A 20,925-nucleotide genomic window follows, 5' to 3' on the forward strand; every position below is an offset into this window, starting at 1 on the left:
CAACCTAAGAATGATTCACGTGGTCAGTTTTTACACAGCCCATTGCTAATCCCTATTTACAATAAAGAAAATCCCCTATGATGTGAAAACAAATAATTCATTTTGATGTTGAATTGAGCATGAGCGTTTTGTCCAGATAAATTTGACGTGCTTTATTTAGTACACTTTTATTCTGCTGTTCATCATAATAATGTTGCCACATTTTTTGCCAGTTTTTTTTAGGGGGGGAGCGCTGAACCATTTGTGTGTATGTTGTTGCAAGTATGAATGAGATGGCCCGGCCTGCCCACATTCTGTTTCCACCCCACATTCAGACACATTTGTTCAGGAAGGGTGTTTCACCACACCAAAAAAAAAAAAAAAAAAAAAACCCCACCAAGAATGTTCACATGGGTGGATTCCACAACTCCAAAGTATCATTTGTCACCAAATCATTTATAGCGGTTTTTAACTGAAGCTAACCAAGGCAAGGTCTCATTTCATTGTTTCCTACTTTCCTAGGCAAAGGAGATACAAGAAGGAAGATCACGAGATCAAGTGGGTGTGAAAGGAAGATCAGAAAGGGGAACAAGCTGCTAGTTAAATGTAGGCAATGTGGTGTCCTCCTGAACTTTGTTGGACTACAACTCCCATCATCCCTGACCAATGACCATACTGGCTGGAGCCAGTGGGAGTTGGAGTCCAGCTACATCTGGAGGGTGCTATATTGGCCAGATGTGTACTAGGTCATTGCAAAACCCTATAACCAGAATCCTGTTGTCACGATGGTGGTGGTGATTGATTGTGACTCTTACCAGTAGTGTTGTTTAGTTCTGAATGTGGCTTTTCTATTGCATTTCTTGTATCGATTGCTTTTTGCTGGGACTTGTAAACAGAGAGATTTCTGTTGAAATATGAAGTAAATAGATAGATAGATTTGGGGTGTGAAATTTAGGACTGACAAAACAAAGCACTTAAACTGCAGAATTCTGTTCCCAAAAGAAGCAGTGGTGGCCGCCATCTTTGATGGTTTTGAAAGAGGATTGGACAAATTCATGGAGCGTAAGACTATCAATGGCTACTAGCTGTGATGGCTATACTCTGTTCTGCATGGTCAGAGGCAGCAATGCTTCTGAAATACCAGTAGCTAGAAACCACAGGAGGGGAAAGGTCTCTTGTGCTCAGGTCCTGCTTGTAGGCTTCCCCGTGGCATCTGGTTGACCCCTGTGACAATATGATACTGTGACAGATTGCCCTTTGGTCTTTTCTTTTGTTCTTACATTCTTACATTTCCATTTCAGACAGCAGATATCAATGCTGAATACCAAATATTCACTCTGTTTGGAGAATATTTGTCTTCTGATTTTGCTTGGGAGAACTGGGCCAGGGGGTTGTTTCAAAACCAGGACTGCAAAAATGGGCAAATGGTATCTGCTGTAAAACCATAGTTGAATTATAATAAAACAATACCTCAGTGGTATATTATGTAATAAAATGAAAACAGCATATTAACTGAAACAGTAAAACTATAATTAAACGCATACATACCTTACAGCGCAGGCTTATAATGTCTACTCAGATGTAAGCTTCATTGACCTCAAGGGGACTTACTCACAGGTAAGAATGGGTATAGGGTTGCAACCTTAATGTCCCAAAGCATGTTGGCTAACTTTATAGATCCTCTGCCATCTGCAGTTAATTACTGTAGCTTTACTATTAGCAGGTCAATAAACTTTTGATCACCTCTTTATTCTTTTATTGGGTTCTGTGCCAGCTTATGTTTCAATGTGAGGTTCAGTAACAAGTTTTTCCCTGAAATAGGGAAAATTAATAATTTTGAGGTGTTTGGCGTGTTTCAAGGGCAGGGGTTATTTGCTGCTTTGGGTGAAGAAGAGAGAAGAGTTTTGGATTTGATATCCCGCTTTATCACTACCCGAAGGAGTCTCAAAGCGGCTAACATTCTCCTTTCCCTTCCTCCCCCACAACAAACACTCTGTGAGGTGAGTGGGGCTGAGAGACTTCAGAGAAGTATGACTAGCCCAAGGTCACCCAGCAGCTGCATGTGGAGGAGTGGAGACACGAACCTGGTTCCCCAGATTACAAGTCTACCGCTCTTAACCACTACACCACACTGGCTCTAATCCCCCCTTTTTTTCTTTTTTCTTTTGCCAAGGGAATTCTGTAAAATGCCATGTACACTGACAACAATTGGATTAAAACACTATTAATAACCTCTGCATTTCAAGCTTGCTCCTCAATGACAGTTCAACTGTGTTCAATGGGATTTACTCACAGGAAAGTGTGCATACCTCAGCCTAAGTGTACATAACTCTGAGCACAAGAGTTTCAACCTGCAAACAGAATTTTCTCAGATATTGAAGGGCTAGTATCCTGTTCTCCCAGTGGCCAACCACATACCCATGAGAAGCACACATGCAGATCCTGAACAGTAGTGCATTGTAGCTCTTGAACAGAAAAAGAGAAATATTATTGATGTTGACATTACAGTTTACATTTTACCTACAATTTACACTGGGTACCTATGGAATATCAGTTACTTGATTCTGGCAGCATATAAATAGTCTAAATATTACCCTGGAAGAATTGCTTCTTGTATTATTATTTTCAAGCAATTTAAAGAAGCATAATTCTGTTTCACTGTCGCTAATCGAAGGCTTTGTATTGCGATTCTTGTTGGTGTTGGATCAGAGCCTCGGTTTTTACTGTGTGCTGCACTCTCAGGACAATAAAGATTAGTGTGTTTAAATTGGTTAAGGCTAAAGAAACAAGTGAGGAAATCAAATCTTTGCCACATCCATAAGAAAGATGAAATCCACACACACACACACAGCTCATGCACACTCATACAAACCAGTCCCCACTCAACGAAACAAAAGCTGTTTGCCCCCTCCCTCCTTCATATCTGAAACCCATTATTCTGTGAGTGTAAACCTAAATAATAATAATTAATTGTAAGTAAATAGGCTGGAACTCTCACCAAACTGTGTGTCTGTGTCTCAACTGAGATGTATCGTTTGACTGAGGGCATTTTAATGTTCGGTGTCTGTTTCAATGAGGTCACCAGATGTGATGGAGGGTAAGAAGCCTGGATGTTTTTAAAGTGATGCATTGAAGGGATTTTTTTGCCTAATGTTGGGGTTCCACCCCCCTCACCAACACAACTATTAAAAGTACAGGGCCCCATTCTTATGCTATGCTTGCTAATCCTACACATACCAGTTCAAACTGGTTTTATTATTTGTTTTATTTTATTTTAAATGTTCAGAATCCAATATTTTTCTATAGCAAGGGCGGGAAATCTTTTCGAGCCCTTGTGGACAACTTTCTGGGGGCCACATATTGGAAGTGGGCAGGGGCAGCTGCAAAAGTGAGTGGACTTTCACCTTTTTACATTGCAGTCAGGATAAAAATCAAAGGATCTTATACACACAACATACATATCTCCTTCCTCCTTTCATGCAAACCCGACAAGAAGCATTCCTCCAGGGTAATTTTTTCAATATTCTCCTGATCTGTAGGGAGGATTTCTCCTGGAGAACATTCAGTAAAATGGTCTGCCCAAGTTCACCAGCTGTGGTGCCAGTCTTAATATTGTTTAATCTCATGTTAATATTGTTCAAGGAAGCAACAGAGGTGCCCCTTCACTCTTTCCGGTTCCCTTATATTAGCCATGGCTTCCTTCATCCACCAATATGAACTGAAAATAAAGCTTAATCCAACGATACATGAGCCAGGATTTCTCAGAGGAGAATTTTCCAGGGGGAAATGTCTGAGATTCTCTCCCCGTTTCATATCACCAGAATATCTGACAAAATTCCACCACCCCACCTTGAATGCTTCAAATAATGTGGAGAACTTTTGGAGGCCCTTTTCATTCAACCCAAATCTAGAGATCAATGAACACAGCATTCACAAAAAGCTGGTGGCACCTTTTAATTTTGCTACTTTTCCTTTCCGCTTTCCTCCCTTCCCTCTGAGCCCCCTCCCAAATGCTTATAACATGGCAGATGAGAGCTAAGTCATTTAGTTGCAACTACTTTCTGTTGCTTATGAGCGCTTTCAAATGGGAAGGGAGTCTTAATGCGATACCGGAAAGGGCATTAGATAAATAAACAGGTCTTTCATTCTGTCATTTCCTGGAAGCTTAAGATCATTTAACTGAGGGGTCCCCACTCATCTTAATGCTTTGCCCATTAACAGGTACATTTGAGTCTTTCCTAGGGAATTCACCAGCCTCTTCTCATTCTCGGGGCGAATGGTTTGCGAGTGACATGCCGTATGGTGTGTGTTAACAGACTTACTCCCAAAGGGACACCGATATGCCCTTAATTAGGATGTTGGAAGAATCAAGTGAAGCCTTCTGAGATGGCATCAGGAAACGAGGTGAGGAACTGTGGCTGTTCGCCGCCTATTTGTTTATAGTACTTATTTATTTATTTTTAAGATTGCTCACCCCACCTTTCACCATAAGATCCCATAGCGGGTTACAGCAAGGGAAAATACCATTTTAAAAGCAGGGGAAACCAACGCAATTATAAAATATGTAATATCGCTCTAAATGGAACAGAAGAGTATAAATCTGGAAAAAGAAATAAAAAATCATTCCTTTCCTCCTAGTGAAAAGATAGAAGAAGAAAGAGTTTCCTCTAGGAAGTGTATCTGATCCCAGTCTATCCTAACTACAACCACGTAAACTGGGTAATGGTGAGCGATGGCAACTGGCCAAAAGTTACCCAGTGATGATGATGTTCTCCTCCTCCTCCCACCCTGGCATCCAGCCTTTCCTGGAGATCCCAGGGCTGCTGTCAATGTTAAAAACAGAATTAAAGCCCTAACCTAAAATCCATTATAAAAATAAAACAAACAGCCATACAGTCTGAATGGGGATTTTGAACCTGGGTATTCTCCATCCTACTCTAATAACATCCGGCTGTATCCAAGAAAGAGCCTATGAATACTGGGGAAAAGACCAAAAAACAACAACTTTAGAATGGGCAACTGCAGCACCAGAATATGTATATATTTGGCAATTTTAGCTCAGATGTTTGGGGTGGGTGGTGGCTTCCGTGGACCCCCTTAATTTAGAAGAAGTGGTTGGCATCTTAGACTGCACCATCTCAGTCACAGTTGAACGAGGTAACTGTTAGATGGATTTGTGGTTCCTCATCATCCTGGGGAAAAGTGACAAGTGGGGTGCCTCAGGGTTCTGTCCTGGGTCTGTTGTTGTTCAACATCTTTATAAATGACTTAGATGAAGGAATTGAGGGGGTGCTCATCAAATTTGCAGATGACACCAAACTGGGACAGGTAGCTAATGCTGCAGAAGACAGAATCAGAATTCAAAATGACCTTAACATATTGGAGAACTGGGTGCAAACTAACAAAATGAATTTCAATAGGGACAAATGTAAGGTTCTGCGCTTAGGCAGGAAGAACCAGGTGCACACATATAGAATGGGGGACACATGTGAAAAGGATCTAGGGGTCTTGGTGAACCACAAGTTTAACATGAGTCAACAGTGTGATGCAGCAGCAAAAAAAAGCTAGTGCTATTCTAGGCTAATGCTATCAACAGAAGTATAGGGTCCAGATCAAGGAAGTAATAGTACCACTCTATTCTGCCTTAGTCAGACCACACCTGGAATACTGTGTCCAATTCTGGGCACCACAATTTAAGAAAGATGTTGACCAGCTGGAACGTGTGCAGAGGAGGGCAACCAAGATGAGCAAGGGTCTGGAAACTAAGCCTTATGAGGAGCACTTGAAGGAGCTGGGTATGTTTAGCCTGGAAAAAGAGGAGACTGAGATAGCCATCTTCAAATGTATTAAGGGCTGTCACATGGAGGAGGGAGCATGCTTGTTTTCTCCTGCTAAGAAGAAGAAGAAGAAGAAGAAGAAGAAGAAGAAGAAGAAGAAGAAGAAGAAGAAGAGGAGTTTGGATTTGATATCCCGCTTTTCACTACCCAAAGGAGTCTCAAAGCAGCTAACATTCTCCTTTCCATTCCTCCCCCACTACAAACACTCTGTGAGGTGAGTGGGGCTGAGAGACTTCAGAGAAGTGTGACTAGCCCAAGGTCACCCAGCAGCTGCATGTGAAGGAGCGGAGAAATGAACCCGGTTCCCCAGATTATGAGTCTATCACTCTTAAGCACTACACCACACTGGAGGGTAGGACTCGAACCAATGGTTTCAAGTTGCAAGAAAGGAGATTCCAACTAAACAGTCGAAAAAAACTTTCTGACAGTAAGAGCTGTTCAGCAGTGGAACAGACTCCCACAAGAGGTAGTGGACTTTCCTTCCTTGGAGGTTTTTAGACAGAGGTTGGGTGCCCATCTGTCATGGATGTTTGAGCTGAGATTCCTGCATTCTATGATTCTATGATCACTTAGAGTTGCTGTCAGGGGGCTTCGGGTGGGGGAGATAGCAGTTCCCCCTCCCCCATAATGATCTGGGGGAAGAATTCACACACACACACACACACACACACACACACACAGTGCCAAATTTCTTCCTCTGAGAATTTTCAGCTCAGTCTTAACAACTTTTGCACACTTTATGGCAACTTGTTTGGCTTCTCTAGAGAATTACAAATAACGAAAAGTGTGAGCAGATCAAACACTTTCATATCCTTTATATTTCCCTTCAAGCCAAGTGCCCCTATATATTTACAGTGCTTCAATTGTGGTGTTTGGTCATGGGGAAACTGCTTGCTTGGTTTTATGGGGTTCTCATGAGAAAAAAATAGGATAATGAGGTGTTCTGGATATTAATGTGACACCATTTTATTGGGCCAACTGAAGTATTATGAAACACAAGGATTAAGGACACAAATCTGCATGCAGAGTCAATGATACACCTGAAAATGATCCTTTATAGTTCAAATCTTCAACTTTATGGCCTGACTCGCACAAGCATCTTTCTGGAGGCCCTTTGCACATTTTTTTCCTAATAATCATGATGCAGGTACATTATTAAACATCTGCCTATATTAAGCTAAGGATTTGTTCGAACTACAGAAGGTGTTTGGTAACCCTTTCAATACTTTATGGGTTATTCTTACGGTTTAGCACATTACTATAAATAATGACGGTGATTATGATGCTTATTCGGGGCAACACAAAGCAGATGTTGGAAAAAATGATTGGATGTGTAATGACAAAGGTATCATGAAGGTAATTGGATTTGTCAGTAGAAGTCAGTGGGGCAGCACAAGAGAGGTGATGATGCTCACCTGCATTCCAAATTGCAGGAGCTTTTCATAGCATCCACACTGGTGCCATCCCTTCCCTTAAAAGCCATTACAGCAGCATAATGTGATGATGCATTATTGCTCTGGCAGGGGTACTGGGTGGAAAGCAGTGGCCCCATTTTTTCAAGACTGTCAGTACATCATTAGGTAAAATCGTTCTGGGGCCTTGTGGAAAATGTGGGTTATCCAAGCCAGCTCCGGTGCTGGTAGTGAGTTTCCCCCCCTGCCCCCAAGATTCCCTCACTCCAAATTTGGCCCCTGTTGCATTCCTGACTTCCAATCCTGAAATATACTCGGAGTCAAATGTGAATTTCATGCTCTTTATTCAGCTCATAGTCGTGAGGAATGCAGTTTCCCCAAAACGTCTGCTTTATATGCACTATTTACACAATGGGCCCCACGTGATTGGCTAATTCTGGGATACTCCTGTATGCCAATTGGGTTGCGGATTCACTTCCACCTGGAGCTGGATTGGGTGGCTCCTGCGGACCAGTCAGACTGCTGCATTCTGAATCCTATTGTTCTAGGACCAATCAGACTGCTGCATTTTGGATCCTATTCAACTCAGTACATAACAAATCCCATCAGCTTACCATGCGAATCTGCTGGCATTTACAGGCTTCAGTTCAGAAAGCCACTGCAGACTATCGCTCTCCAAGCCTTCTTCAGTCGCAGCTGCACATCTCCCTCCGGGCAAAGTGTGCAGCCCCCCCCCTCCCCCTTGATGGCTGCTCAGTGGACACAGAGGAATGTCCCTTCTGCTATGCTTACACACCTCGATGGCCGCCTCAGTGGTTTTGAAGCTCATAACTCTCCATCTGGCAGCTCTGTCTCTGACCTAGGGAAAAAACCCTTAACCCTGTCATGCCTCTGTTTTCCCTTAGAACAACTCAGAAAGCTCTTAAAATTTGAGTGCTATGGTAAGATGATGAACATGAGGTATTCAGTTCCCACTGAATTCAACTGGACTTACTTCTGAATACAGTTACAGGTGGGTAGCCGTGTTGGTCTGCCATAGTCAAAACAAAATCGAAAATTCTTTCTAGTAGCACCTTAGATACCAACTGAGTTTGTTCCTGGTATGAGCTTTCGTGTGCATGCACACTTCTTCAGATACCATCTGAAGAAGTGTGCATGCACACGAAAGCTCATACCAGGAACAAACTCAGTTGGTCTCTAAGGTGCTACTAGAAAGAATTTTCGATTTTGTTTTTACTTCTGAATATACATGTCTAGTATTTTGCTTGTTGGCCTTTGAAAAACCATATACAGAATACTATACAAAGAATACTAAGAGCAATGCAGCTGCTACAAAACAGAAAGCTATGCAGGGGTGCCAACTTGAATAAAATATGGGGGTGGCAGGTTAGCCCCACCCCACAAAATCAATCACATGAAGTAGTGCATGCACACCATTTGAATGGCAGTGGCCCCTAGGAGTTGGCTGCTATGACACTATGTACAGTGGAACCTCAGTTGTCGCACGCTTAGGAAGCTGAACGTTTCAGCTTTCGAATGCCAACGACTCAGAAGTGAATGCTTCCATTTTCAAGCACGCCTCAGAAGTCGAATGGCTTCTAAGGTGTGTTTCTCCATTTTTTCCCAATGGATTTTGCCAACCTGCAATTGCGCCTCAGTTGTCGAACGTTTTGGAAGTCGAACGGTCTTCCGGAATGGATTATGTTTGACAACTGAGGTTCCACTGTATCATATTTTTCTGTACAAAAATGTTCCCATTGCAAAAATAAAAGTAGAAACAACTAATTTAGAGGATGTCTACTGTTTCACATTAACTCACTTGGGAGCTATTTTCTCCACCATGTGCTCTACCCTGGAGGACACTCATCGCACTGTCTTGACTATATAAATTATAGACATTTATGACTTGGGGAGCCATCTTAGTCTCCTCCTATTATTAGCGTAACATCTTGCAGCTGCAGTCATGAGCGTCCTGCTAAACTTAAGCCTCCTCTCCTTTGCCTATCGTGCATGTATCTCGTAGAGTTTTATTGCATCCAGTGAATTCAGCTGCTTCCCACCTCTACCGCCCCTCCATTGATCCCAACATGCCTATGCATTTGCTCTCACAGCGAAGCCTCGCTCCTCATAAATGTGCCAGAGACATAAATGCATGTCATGTGGTGTAATTGGGAGAGGGATATATATCTATCCATCTTCCTGTTCTTTCATTTTATGGCTGCGCGTGAAACGATCCCATGGAGAGAAAGAAGCCAGCCCTATAACCTTCCCACATTCGGTGCCTTGAGCTCATGCTCGTGTTCCTTTTGCCCCCCTCCTCTGTGGCAGTCTGGTCCTCCTGGATGGGAACGACCCCCCCCCCTCACACCCCTCCCTCCTGCTATCCTTTCCTTTGGAGTCGAAACGGCAAACACCTGGCAGACATTCCAGGGAGCGAATCTGCAGCGCACCTCCTGCTCTGCACAGGCATTTGAGCTGAACCTTGTTTTAGCGATCCCCGAGGGCCTCTCAATCAATAATCCATGTACATTTTATGAGGGCCGGATTAGAGGGATTTGCAAAGAGGGTGATTAGGTAATGCTTCAAAGGACACTTCCCTCCAACACCTGCGGCATTAACAAGGCACACCTATTAATAGAAAAACGCACAGTTCGGTACGAATAATCCCTAATTCTGGTAACCTCCGCATCGTGAGTTGCGACCCTTAGAACCCAGAATTAGTTCCAAATAGCCAATTGGATTTAGATGGCTGGGGCTTCAACATCTGGCTGAATGATGACATCTCAAATATGCAGGGTGTCATGGGAGCAGGGCAGCCGGGGGGGGGGGGGAAGTAGGGCTGGAATGGACAGACCAAGAATAGGAAGCTACACAAAGGACAGGACAATAATAATGGTCCCTTTCAGTTCACACCACCTGCATAATCCTGCTCCATGAAAATGACTTCCTGGACTGAACTGTCTCAAGAGGCTACCTGCAGATTAGCTAGCGAGAGAGAAACATTAAAAGGTTGTCAGGCACTGGTGTGGGATGTCAAGCCTGCGCTTCTCTTTCTGGCCTTCGGGGCTTTACCCAGGCCAAGTCCCCTCCTGAGTCACATCCTTCATCATCAGTCCTGCTCTGCACTCTCCTTGAGTGTTTTTGCCTGGCTGGAATATGCCTTTGAACTCCAATCATGCTTCCATACCCTCCAGCGTCTTGTGACAAAAGTTTGGGGCACCAGTTCCATTTCCATTGCTCATCCCCCCCCCTCCCTGCTTCTTCTCCTGCCCGCTCACCCCCTCCTTCCCTTCCCTCTCTTACTTTTGCTATATTTGGCCTCCTGCTAATGGGACCCTGCCTCTCCAGATACAGCACAGCCTGCAGCAGCCTCTGGGAAAATTGGGACATCCCGGACTCTGATGTTGGGAAAGATGGAGGGCACAAGGAGAAGGGGATGACAGAGGATGAGATGGTTGGACAGTGTTCTCGAAGCAACTGGCGTGAGTTTGACCAAACTGTGGGAGGCAGAGGAGGATAGGGGTGTCTGGCGTGCTCTGGTCCATGGGGTCACGAAGAGTCGGACACGACTGAACGACTGAACAACAACAAGAAGATTGGGATCAGAAGCCGGCGCAACTTCAGTCAATTTGAGATGTCCCGATTAAATTGGGACACTTGAGGGGGGTCTGCATTTCTTTCTTGCCTGGATGGAGGCTAGAGAGGGATAGGTGAGTGAGTGAGTGAGTGAGTGAGTGAGTGAGTGAGTGAGACTAGAAACTAGTCTCCTGTACAAAGGCAAAATGCAAACTTGCTGCTCTGTCTGCTTTGACCTCCGGTCCCCCAGAAAGTCACCCAGGCATGTGGCCTTTGAGCAGAGAAATGTTTCTAACCCCTGCTATAGGAGGAGAGCCTTTCCCAACTTTGGGTCCCCAGATTTTGTTTGTCTACCACTCCCATCATCCATAGCCGGCAGGGGCAGCATTCGAGGATGATGGGAGTGGTAGTCTAACAACATCTGGAAACTCAAGACTGCTTTAGAACAAAGTTTCGGTGTGGTGTCCAGATCCCTGGAAACTCCCTCATCCAAATTAGTAGTGCCACTAAGGTGGGGCTGTTTTAGCACCTACTGCAGGAGAAACCTGGGAAGGCTTCCAAATTCACCATCCATGGAGCGTATTGATGGTGATAGAAATTATATTACATTATATTTTCTTTCTCAGCAGACATACTTTCAAGATGTGAGATGAGTGGCCAGACACCAGCTGACTCAGGTCCAAACCAGACGAGACTTGAAGAGCATCATCACATTTCTCATGTGATCTCATGTGCTGTTTCCTAAACAGCAGGGGTGGAGGGGATTGGGACCACAGTACATAGTCAGTCTTAACAATGGGCAGCATTCTACTAACAAATCTTCTAGCAAGGATTTCTTCAACAGGACTTTCCCCTCCTTATCCCGCACACATCAATAATAAACAAACAAATACAAGCTTCATCAGAAAGGTATAAAAAGCATCCAGTTTCACAGCCAGCAATGAGCTCGCTGGACCTTGTCAATCTGCATTCTTCTCATTTTACTTTGAGTTTATTTATGCTATTGCATTATATAAAGCAATGGTTTATATTGCTTTCATATTGTTTTATGGAAACAATAAAGTAGCCTGGATAAATTACTTCTCTGGCTGTCTCGCAAACCTCATGTTGCTTCTTATATTGCGCAACTCATAGAGGATAGCATCAACACAGTTAGGTGTGTTTAATCCACACTGATTCAGCAAGACAAATGGTTCTGTGCATTGTCCTAATGATGCTGGGATGGCAAAGCATTGCAGTAAATATATACATTCCTCTATCTTTCCCTCCACTGCCAAACAATGACTGCAACAAATGTTTCTTAATATTATATTATACATATATATAATAGTACCAAATTTACAACCTGTCCACATTTCTAAGAATGCATAAATGTTCATGCTGTTTCCCCACAACACACACCAGATTGAATAAAGAGTGGAGTCATACTAACTTAAGACCCATTTATTTCAATGGGTCTGTATTATTTATTAATTTAATTACATTTACATATCACCTTTCCCCTGCCCCCAAGGAGGAACCTTTGAGATTTTCCCCCTCCCCATTTTATCCTCACAGCAACCCTGTGAGGTAGGTTAGGCCGAGTGATCACGACTTGCCCAAGGTCCACTTCATAACACCGGTCTTGAAAGATCTACATTGGCTCCCAGTACGTTTCCGAGCACAATTCAAAGTGTTGGTGCTGACCTTTAAAGCCCTAAATGGCCTCGGTCCAGTATATCTGAAGGAGCATCTCCACCCCCATTGATCTACTTTTAGAAGACATCTTAAGGCAGCCCAGTTTAGGGAAGCTTTTAATGTCTGATTAATTGTATTTTAATATTGTGTTGGAAGCTGCCCAGAGTGGCTGGGGAGCCCCAGCCAGATGGGCGGGGTATAAATTATTATTATTATTATTATTATTATTATTATTATTATTATTCACTGAGGTTTGAAATCCTGGTCACCCAGGTCCTAGCTTGACACGCTCAGCATTGCACCACACTTGATCAAGAGCCCTGGCTTTTAAGAGACTGAGTGTGGCTCCAATCCACCCATTTCTCTAGAATTCATGTATCTTGATGACTGTTGCTTCCTCGATGCAATGATCCTAATTGACTAGCAGAGCTAATGTGACTAGCATTTTTGGTTCAAAGTTTCAAGCACAGTTGTACCTTGGAAGTCAAATGGAATCCATTCCAGAAGTCCATTCAACTTCCAAAACGTTCGGAAACCAAAGCGCAGCTTCCGATTGGCTGCAGGAAGCTCCTGCAGCCAATCGGAAGCCACGCTTGGTTTGAAAAACGGAACACTCACTTCCAGGTTTCAATCATTCGGGAGCCGATTTGTTTGGGAGCCAAGACGTTTGAGATCCAAGGTACGACTGTATTATTTATTCAAATCATTATTATTATTTTTGAAGACTGATAGGGAGGGATTAGGTCAGATAGTTAGAAAATTGCTATGCCCCCTTATCCCTTGGGCTGGTGCAATCTATACAACCAATAAAGTAAAATAATTGGAGGCTTGAATAGTTTGCAGTAGAAAACAAGCCTTCTGAGGTTCTGGTCATCTCTGTGATGTAAGAATTGTAAGAACTGGCCCTGAAAATTGGGTTGTGGGGATTGATGTGTATTTTCCGATCAGATGGGTTTGAAGGGGGGGAAGCGTGCAAAATCTGTCTCACTTGCATGGAAAGAGCAACCTACAGGAGACATCTTTAAAGACTTCTAAAGAACACCTCTGAGAAAAACAGGCTCTCTTCAGGAAGCCTGTCACTGAATTGGAATCATCCTGTGGTTTGGAAGGAACATGTGTTCCGAGAAAGCATTACACCAGTTTACAACTTGAAGACTCCTGCAGGTAATTGGTTTCATTCACTTTCTCAAAGTGTAAGTGCAGCTTCTTGCAGTTGTAACAGCTGTTTCCTTTGTTCTTGGTTTTGCTCCCCCCCCCCCCTTTCTTTTATGCTTTGAAAAATCTGGCTTTGCTATTTGGCTGCATGGCTCCTCCTCCTTTCCAGCCTGCTTCACCGAGCAAAAAGTGAAGGTCAAACAGCGTGATATTTCCTATGACCCAAACTAAAGTTTAAGTTGGATTCTTAGGTTCCACTTGAATGAAAGTAAATTAATCAACATTCGCCACGATAGCGGAAACATTATCCTCTTTTCAAGAGAGCTGACCTGCTGTTATGCTATAACTGAAATGCTAAAATAGCCCTGTTTGTTTGTTCGATATTTTTTAAGGGCATTTATACCCTACTCTTCATCACAGTGGATCCCAGGGCTCAGTACAGTGCACAAATGACATTAAATCGCAAAGGAATAAAAACAAACCTAAAGCGTAAAACCAATTTAAGCAGCAAGAGCAGTTCAAACCACAGGGCAGGCTACTCACCCTAAGTCATTAACACACAGAGGCTGCAATCCTGTAGGTGTAAGTCCCACTGAATTCAAGGGGGATTATTTCTGCGTTGACATGTTAGAGCATTGCACTGTACAGCCCTGAAAATGCCTGGGCAATCAGATATGTCATTATTTGGTGTCAACATGATATAAACATTGGCATCAAGTACACTTCATTTTTTTTAAAAAAAACTTTTAATTAAAAAATGTTGTAAAATGGCTACATACAAATTCAGTAAAAGAGAGAATCCAGCAAAAAGCAATGCGTAGCGTAACAATAGCAGTTTCAAAGCTGCTCAGAAAATCAGCCGCAATGTGTTGATTATAACCTGGAGGGGGGGTAGATTTTTAACCACCTGCCTATATTATATGAAGCAGGTGCCAAGCAAATGTCATTTTAGATGGTCTTAAAACACTGGCAGTCCATATCGGTTCTCTTTTGATGAAGTACACTTCTGAATGGATGGCATTGCATAGCTGGGGTGCCACCACAGGTATTGCCCTTCTCACATCAGCACATAATGCATATTCCTCAACAGGGGTACATAGGGAAGAGCTAAGAGCTTCCTCTTTGATTAGGGGCTGCGTTCAGGAACATCAGGGTTGCCAGAGAAGGTGAATTTATTGTGTGAACCACTCTGGAAATTGTAGCTCTGAGTGGGGAATAGGAATCTCCTAACAACTCTCAGCATCTTTACCAAACTACAGTCCCCGGAATTTTGGGGAGGGAGCTATCCCTACTTAAATTGAAATGTATGGTGGGAATATGGCCTAGGTCAGGCCTGTCCAAAGTCTGTCTCGGGGGCCTAATCCAGCCCGCCGGTTGGTTAATCTGTCCCCTCCCTGTGGCAGTTTATTTCCTGGGGTAAAATCCTAAAAAAAGGTCAACAACTTTGGTCAGCCCTTTGGTTGGCCCTTCACTTCATCAAATCTGGCCCTCTTTGAAAAAAGTTTGGACACCACTGGCCTAGGGGATAGCTATGTTACGATCCCCACATTCCTCCGGCAGGTACAGATTGGGATTAGTTCATATCAGAATTCACAAAGATGGCATTCCTCCAGCACCCCTGTGAAGGTGCTTAGAACACCAGCACACCGTTATGGGGAATTTGGTGAACATATGTAACCTACTTCCAAGCACTGCGGAACTCTCAAATCATATTACAGATAATGCAATTCCACTTGCTATCTTCACGTATCATGTGCTTAATGAGCAATTATTCATACCCGCATAGCTCAGTGAGGCATATGTTTAAACTTCCTTGGGAGGTCTAGGATCATCAGGTCAGAAACCTGAGAGACATTTCCAGTGCACACACTTTCCCCCCCACCATAAAGATCACGGGGATTAATTCAGCATGTCCCAAAAATGCTGTGGTATCTGCTACAGTATATACCATGTGATAATATAAGGCTAGCTCTTGCAGCCAAACTAATGATGTGAGAAACTTCACATTTCATGTGTCTTGCTTTTTGAAAAGAAATAATCAACAGGAGACTAGTATGGGGGAGGCAATCAGAATCGAGACTGCAGCGTAAATGAAGGAGGGAGCTAATCCTTTCTTCAGTCCTGCAGTCCTGGTGGAATTACCACCCTCTCCAAATTGATATTTAACTTGTGACAGGACTGGGAGCCAGGAACTGTGAGACAAGCCAGTCGCAAGAACCAAAAACTAAGTCAGGTCTGAACCATGAGGGAACGTCATGGAAGAAGACAGAACCAAAAGCCAATCAATGATATCGGGACACGCTAGAGTTCATGAAGACCTTGGCTGAGAAAAGCTAGACTTGAACACGCTGCTCTTCTTATCCTCCTTTCTGCCAAGGAGAATGAAAGTGTTAAAAACTCCTTCCCACATGCCATGATCTCTATTCTATCCATTGGTCACCTAATACAGAACGCATCTAAGTCAGTGGTTCCCAACGTGTGACACACGCCTCACAGGGGGGCAATTTGATTTTTAAGGGGGGCAATTCAAGAATGAGTTAGACCAAGTCAATGGCCTTCTAGGCTTCCTCCACGTGAATAGGAGTTCGCTTTTTGAATAATAAGAATTATATATCACCCGGGGGGGTGCGGCATCAGGATTTTAGAGATGCTTAGGTGGGCCATGGCCAAAAAATAAGGTTGGGAACCACTGCTGTAAGTAATTTGCATATACAATTTAAAAATAACCATCAAGTCTAACAGTAAAACTACAACCCCCTGCCACCGCCCCCCCCCCAAAAAAGAGGAAGAAAGAGGGGAAGAGGGGGAAACAGACTGGGATAAGAGTTACTTCTTAACCTGGTGCAGAAAGGATGTCAACATCAGTGTCGGGCCAGCCTCATTGGGGGCTCTCGCTCCTTTGTTACCACCCTCCAAATCTCCTTCAGTGGGGACACCTGGGAAAGGGTTTCAGATTTTCCAAAACAAAATAAAATAAAAAATTCCTTCCAGTAGCACCTTAGAGACCAACTAAGTTAGTTCTTGGTATGAGCTTTCGTGTGCATGCATGCTTCTTCAGATTTTCCAGTTATGTTCAAGTCAGCAGCCCATTTTTTTAAAGGAAGGGGGCACACTCACATATATAAAATGAGCACATCAGTAGTAGAACTTTTCTTCCTTACATCTAGCTTTCTACATGGATGGGTTTTTATTTTATTTTTTAAAATTTATTTATATGGAGGAAGATTTCCTCATATAAGGCCTCACCTTATAATATGGTTTAGCAGCTTACCATACTAGAGATGAAGGCTCAGTGTTTGCAATTTTTCAAAGAGAACTTTAAAGCAATATTAAGAAATCAGTTGCCTGATGGATTGGTCTTCAGTCAGGGGAAGGGAGGGGACCATAGCTCACTGACAGAGTACCCACTTTCCATAGAGAAGTTTAGTCCCTGAGAGCCAGTGTGGTGTAGTGGTTAAGAGCGGTAGACTTGTAATCTGGGGAACCGGGTTCGTGTCTCCACTCCTCCACATGCAGCTGCTGGGTGACCTTGGGCTAGTCACACTTCTTTGAAGTCTCTCAGCCCCACTCACCTCACAGAGTGTTTGTTGTGGGGGAGGAAGGGAAAGGAGAATGTTAGCCACTTTGAGACTCCTTCGGGTAGTGAAAAGCGGGATATCAAATCCAAACCCTTCTTCTTCTTCTTCTTTTCAATTAAAAAGGCCAGTGACAATAATAACTGGTGAGGCAGACAAATAACTTGACTGGGTATAAGTCATCTTCCTATGTTCATAATGGGGTCAGAATTCATATGTGGTTTATGACCTTTCCTAAAGTGAGTCACCCCAGTCCCATCACTCCTGCTTTGCAGTATTTTATTTCTTCCTTTTGGGAGGAGAGCCAACTTTGTTGCAGTTACAAAGAGGGTCAAATCTCCTTCACCTTTCATTGCTGTATTAGAAGAAGGAATTTCAATACATGCCATATTTCTAACCCTTGCCTACGTGACCAGTGGGATATGTCAGACCTCCTCCTTCTTCATAACTCTGAAAAGGTCAAGCATCCTCTCCTCTTCAACAGTGTTGTCATCCCAGACATAGAAAGGAAAATGCCAACACAAACACAAACAGTAACAAATGAAAATGCAGGTTGAAGTGGGAAAAGTTGGGTGCCAGTTCTGAAAATTTTTAAGGTGGTGGGTCTAGTCAATTTTCCTGAGGACTAATTCAGTTAATACATTGCTTTAGAAAGAGTGACACTGGATTCACAGCTGCAGCAAATAAATACTGTTCTTGCTGTAGACACTTCCTCTGCCCATATTCAGACAAGAAATGGGAAGCCCAGTGCATCTGCTTCCTTGAGATGGGAGAGAAATTCAATTCAGTTTGCATTTAAACACAAACTTACCAAATTCACACTTTTAAAGCTTTATGTGAACCAAAACAGAGCCGGCGTTTGAAATTTGCACTTCTCTGAATATTGCAACATAGTTCTTCTGGCAAGTAATGTGTACAAAATGCATATACTAGGGTTGAGTGTGCATGTGTGCATGTGTTAGTGAAATGCCATGCAAAAATGCATTCTATTATGGAATGCTGCTTTGCAATAATGTGTCTATTAAGCATACAAAAGTGTGTGTGTGTGTGTGTGTTGGAAGAAACTGACACTCACATGCTGATGAATTTTCATGCAGATTTTTAAAAAAAATGCAAACTGATGTAGAGAGCTAAATTTCAGATTGGAAAAAAAATGAGAAACTGAAATTGATGTCTTTGCCCAATGAGAGCAATGTGTAGCTAAACGAGGGCTTGCTCAAAACGCACCTTCAGATTTCACATAATGAAATATTTCCTTTTTGTATTTAACTGAGCTCATTTCAAGTGGCTGCAACCACTGTGGAGTTGAGAGGCCACTGGCAACCAAATGGGAGAGGGACACAGCACTCATACTAGGACATGGCAAGATGGCAGCACAGACACATGGCTGACAGGCCATCATGGCCCAGATATGTGACAGCTGGCTGCCAAGTCATCCAGCATAGGCATAGATGTCATGGTCTACAAAGAGCATTGCTGGACCATCAGCAGCTCCATATGTGAACAATGGTCATCTACCAGTCCCTGTGCCATCTCTAACACCTTGCAATACTCATCAGTCACCTATGTCCTTGTTGGTGGAATATGCGCAGCTTGCAGACTTAACATATAGGATAAGAGAACAAGAAGAACTTGCATTTAGAGAAGATTGGAAAATGTTTATTGAATATATGGGGGGAATTGTGTACACTTGAAAACGTTGGCAGCATTAAGATAAATTCAACAGTGTAAATAGATTTTGATGGATGCAATAGTGGAATACTGAATGGTTTAGTCTATGTAAAATATGCAGGGATTTATGGTATGCAAAATGAACCATGGAAAGAGAAGAAGGGGAGTCATTGATATTTTAAGGATGTTTAAATGAGTATTCAATATTGTAAAACAGAAAATTTAATAAATCCCCTCTGTCCTTGTCCACCTCTCATTGCATCACCTCACTGGTTGCTGAGATATAATAATAATAATAATAATAATAATAATAATAATAATAATAATAATAATAATTTGGATTTATATACCGCCCTTCATCACAAGATCTCAGGGTGGTGAACAAGATAAAAATACAAGATAAAATCACAAATAAATAGTTAACAACAAAACATTAACCACACATTTAAAAGGCTGAAGAATGGTTGAAGGGGAACATTTTTGTCTGGCACCTAAAGATATTTAGTGAAGGCACCAGATGAACCTCCTTGGGGAGAGCATTCCACAAACTTGGAGCCACTGCAGAAAACGGCCACTCTTGTGTTGCCACCCTCTGCACCTCACATGGAGGAGGCACACAAAGAAGGGCCCCAGACGATGAATGCAGAGTCTGGGTTGCTTTGTATGAAGAGAGGCAGTCCTTGAGCTATTGTGTCAAATTGTTGACACCGATAGTCAATTAAGGCTCTTTGTCTCTCTGCTGTACAACTGGGAGGCTTTATTTATTTATTTTTACCTCCAAGTACTTTCACAGACAATATGCTATACAGCCCCACTGCAATGCAAGCCTGTCTGGCTCCCAGAATGGTAACTTAGTGAGTGGAGGAGAGAAATGTTGGCCAAGGACCAACTTCACTCTTACAAAAAGTGTCATGGGATCTTTAATGTCCATATGGAGTAGGCAAAACCTCTGTTCATTTCAGCTTCTCCCCCCCCCCCAGAAAGCCCAACACACATGGTGCAACTCAATAAAGTCTAATTTATCTGTCTTTGAAAGATAAAGGACAGAAGTTAAGCCCCCACTGAGGATTGAATGCATGGTTACTAAAACTCAAAAGAATGCCACACATAAGTTTAGCCTCTAAGCCCACCTGTCTAACTGAGGGATGTGCCCCATAACTTACCTTCCTGTATGTCCCTTTGCAAGCATGTATTCTATGTGCATGGCAATGTTTGCATTTAACTTGTTACATGCTGATACCAGCACACAACTCCATTTCCCATGGTTAGAGAAACACATCAGGATTAATGGTGCAGAACATCTACTCCAAATTATGAGGAAGTTCATGTACGTCTTCTACAGTTTGCTGTAGTAGCAGCAACAAATGACTCTGTTCCATATCCAGGGAACACAAGAGCCTACCCAAATGCCTGGAATCTAGATGACAACTGGAAAGCAATTCTGAACTCGATGTATAAGAAAGCTTTCTATGAACAGGGTAGGAGAGGCTGATTCAGTGCAAATAGAAACTGAGCAAGAAGAGTCTTTGTGCACTGTGAATTTATGAGGGGCTATTTACTGTGACCTTTAGCAGGTCCTATAGGACATACTGGCAGACCAACTGGCAGCCAAGAGGGCAAGTGGTGGTTATCCCTGCTGTAAAACAAGTTTGAAAAAGAAACATGGAATCCCCAATTTGGGTTTCAAAAGTACCAAAGTCATTGTGTAGTAATGGCAAGGCCTCAGAGGAGCCAGGTGAGATGGCAGCGAAAAAGTAGGCCTGACCCAGATTTTTTGATGCCTGAGGCACAACAGCAAATGTTGCTCCCCACAGTAGTAATGGTGGAGATAACAACCATTTGCTGCACTAACTACCAACACCATCTGCTGCACTCTGCCTAATGGTGAGGCTGGCCCTGCGGTTCATGAAACGTGACATTCGTAAACTTGACAAGGTACTAAGGTGGGTGTCTTTGAAGATGACCTGGCCTATATTGTCAAGGCAGTTGGCCTGAGTTTTTGGTTTGGCTTGATGGTTAAACCAAAGCCAGAACCAGGGTATA

The 20,925-nt window shown here is 42.9% G+C and overlaps 1 long non-coding RNA gene across 1 annotated transcript in view; it reads left to right on the forward strand.

The window, feature by feature from the left end:
• The window catches only part of LOC117044726, a 46,907-nt gene extending 46,142 nt beyond the window's left edge, over positions 1 to 765 (forward strand). Inside the window, exon 3 of the long non-coding RNA XR_004426321.1 lies at positions 502 to 765. This is a non-coding gene — a long non-coding RNA (uncharacterized LOC117044726). The remainder of the gene's footprint in view (positions 1 to 501) is intronic.
• Positions 766 to 20,925: the final 20,160 nt, after the last annotated feature.

Source organism: Lacerta agilis, chromosome 3 (assembly GCF_009819535.1).
Source record: "Lacerta agilis isolate rLacAgi1 chromosome 3, rLacAgi1.pri, whole genome shotgun sequence".
Lineage (NCBI taxonomy): Eukaryota > Metazoa > Chordata > Lepidosauria > Squamata > Lacertidae > Lacerta > Lacerta agilis.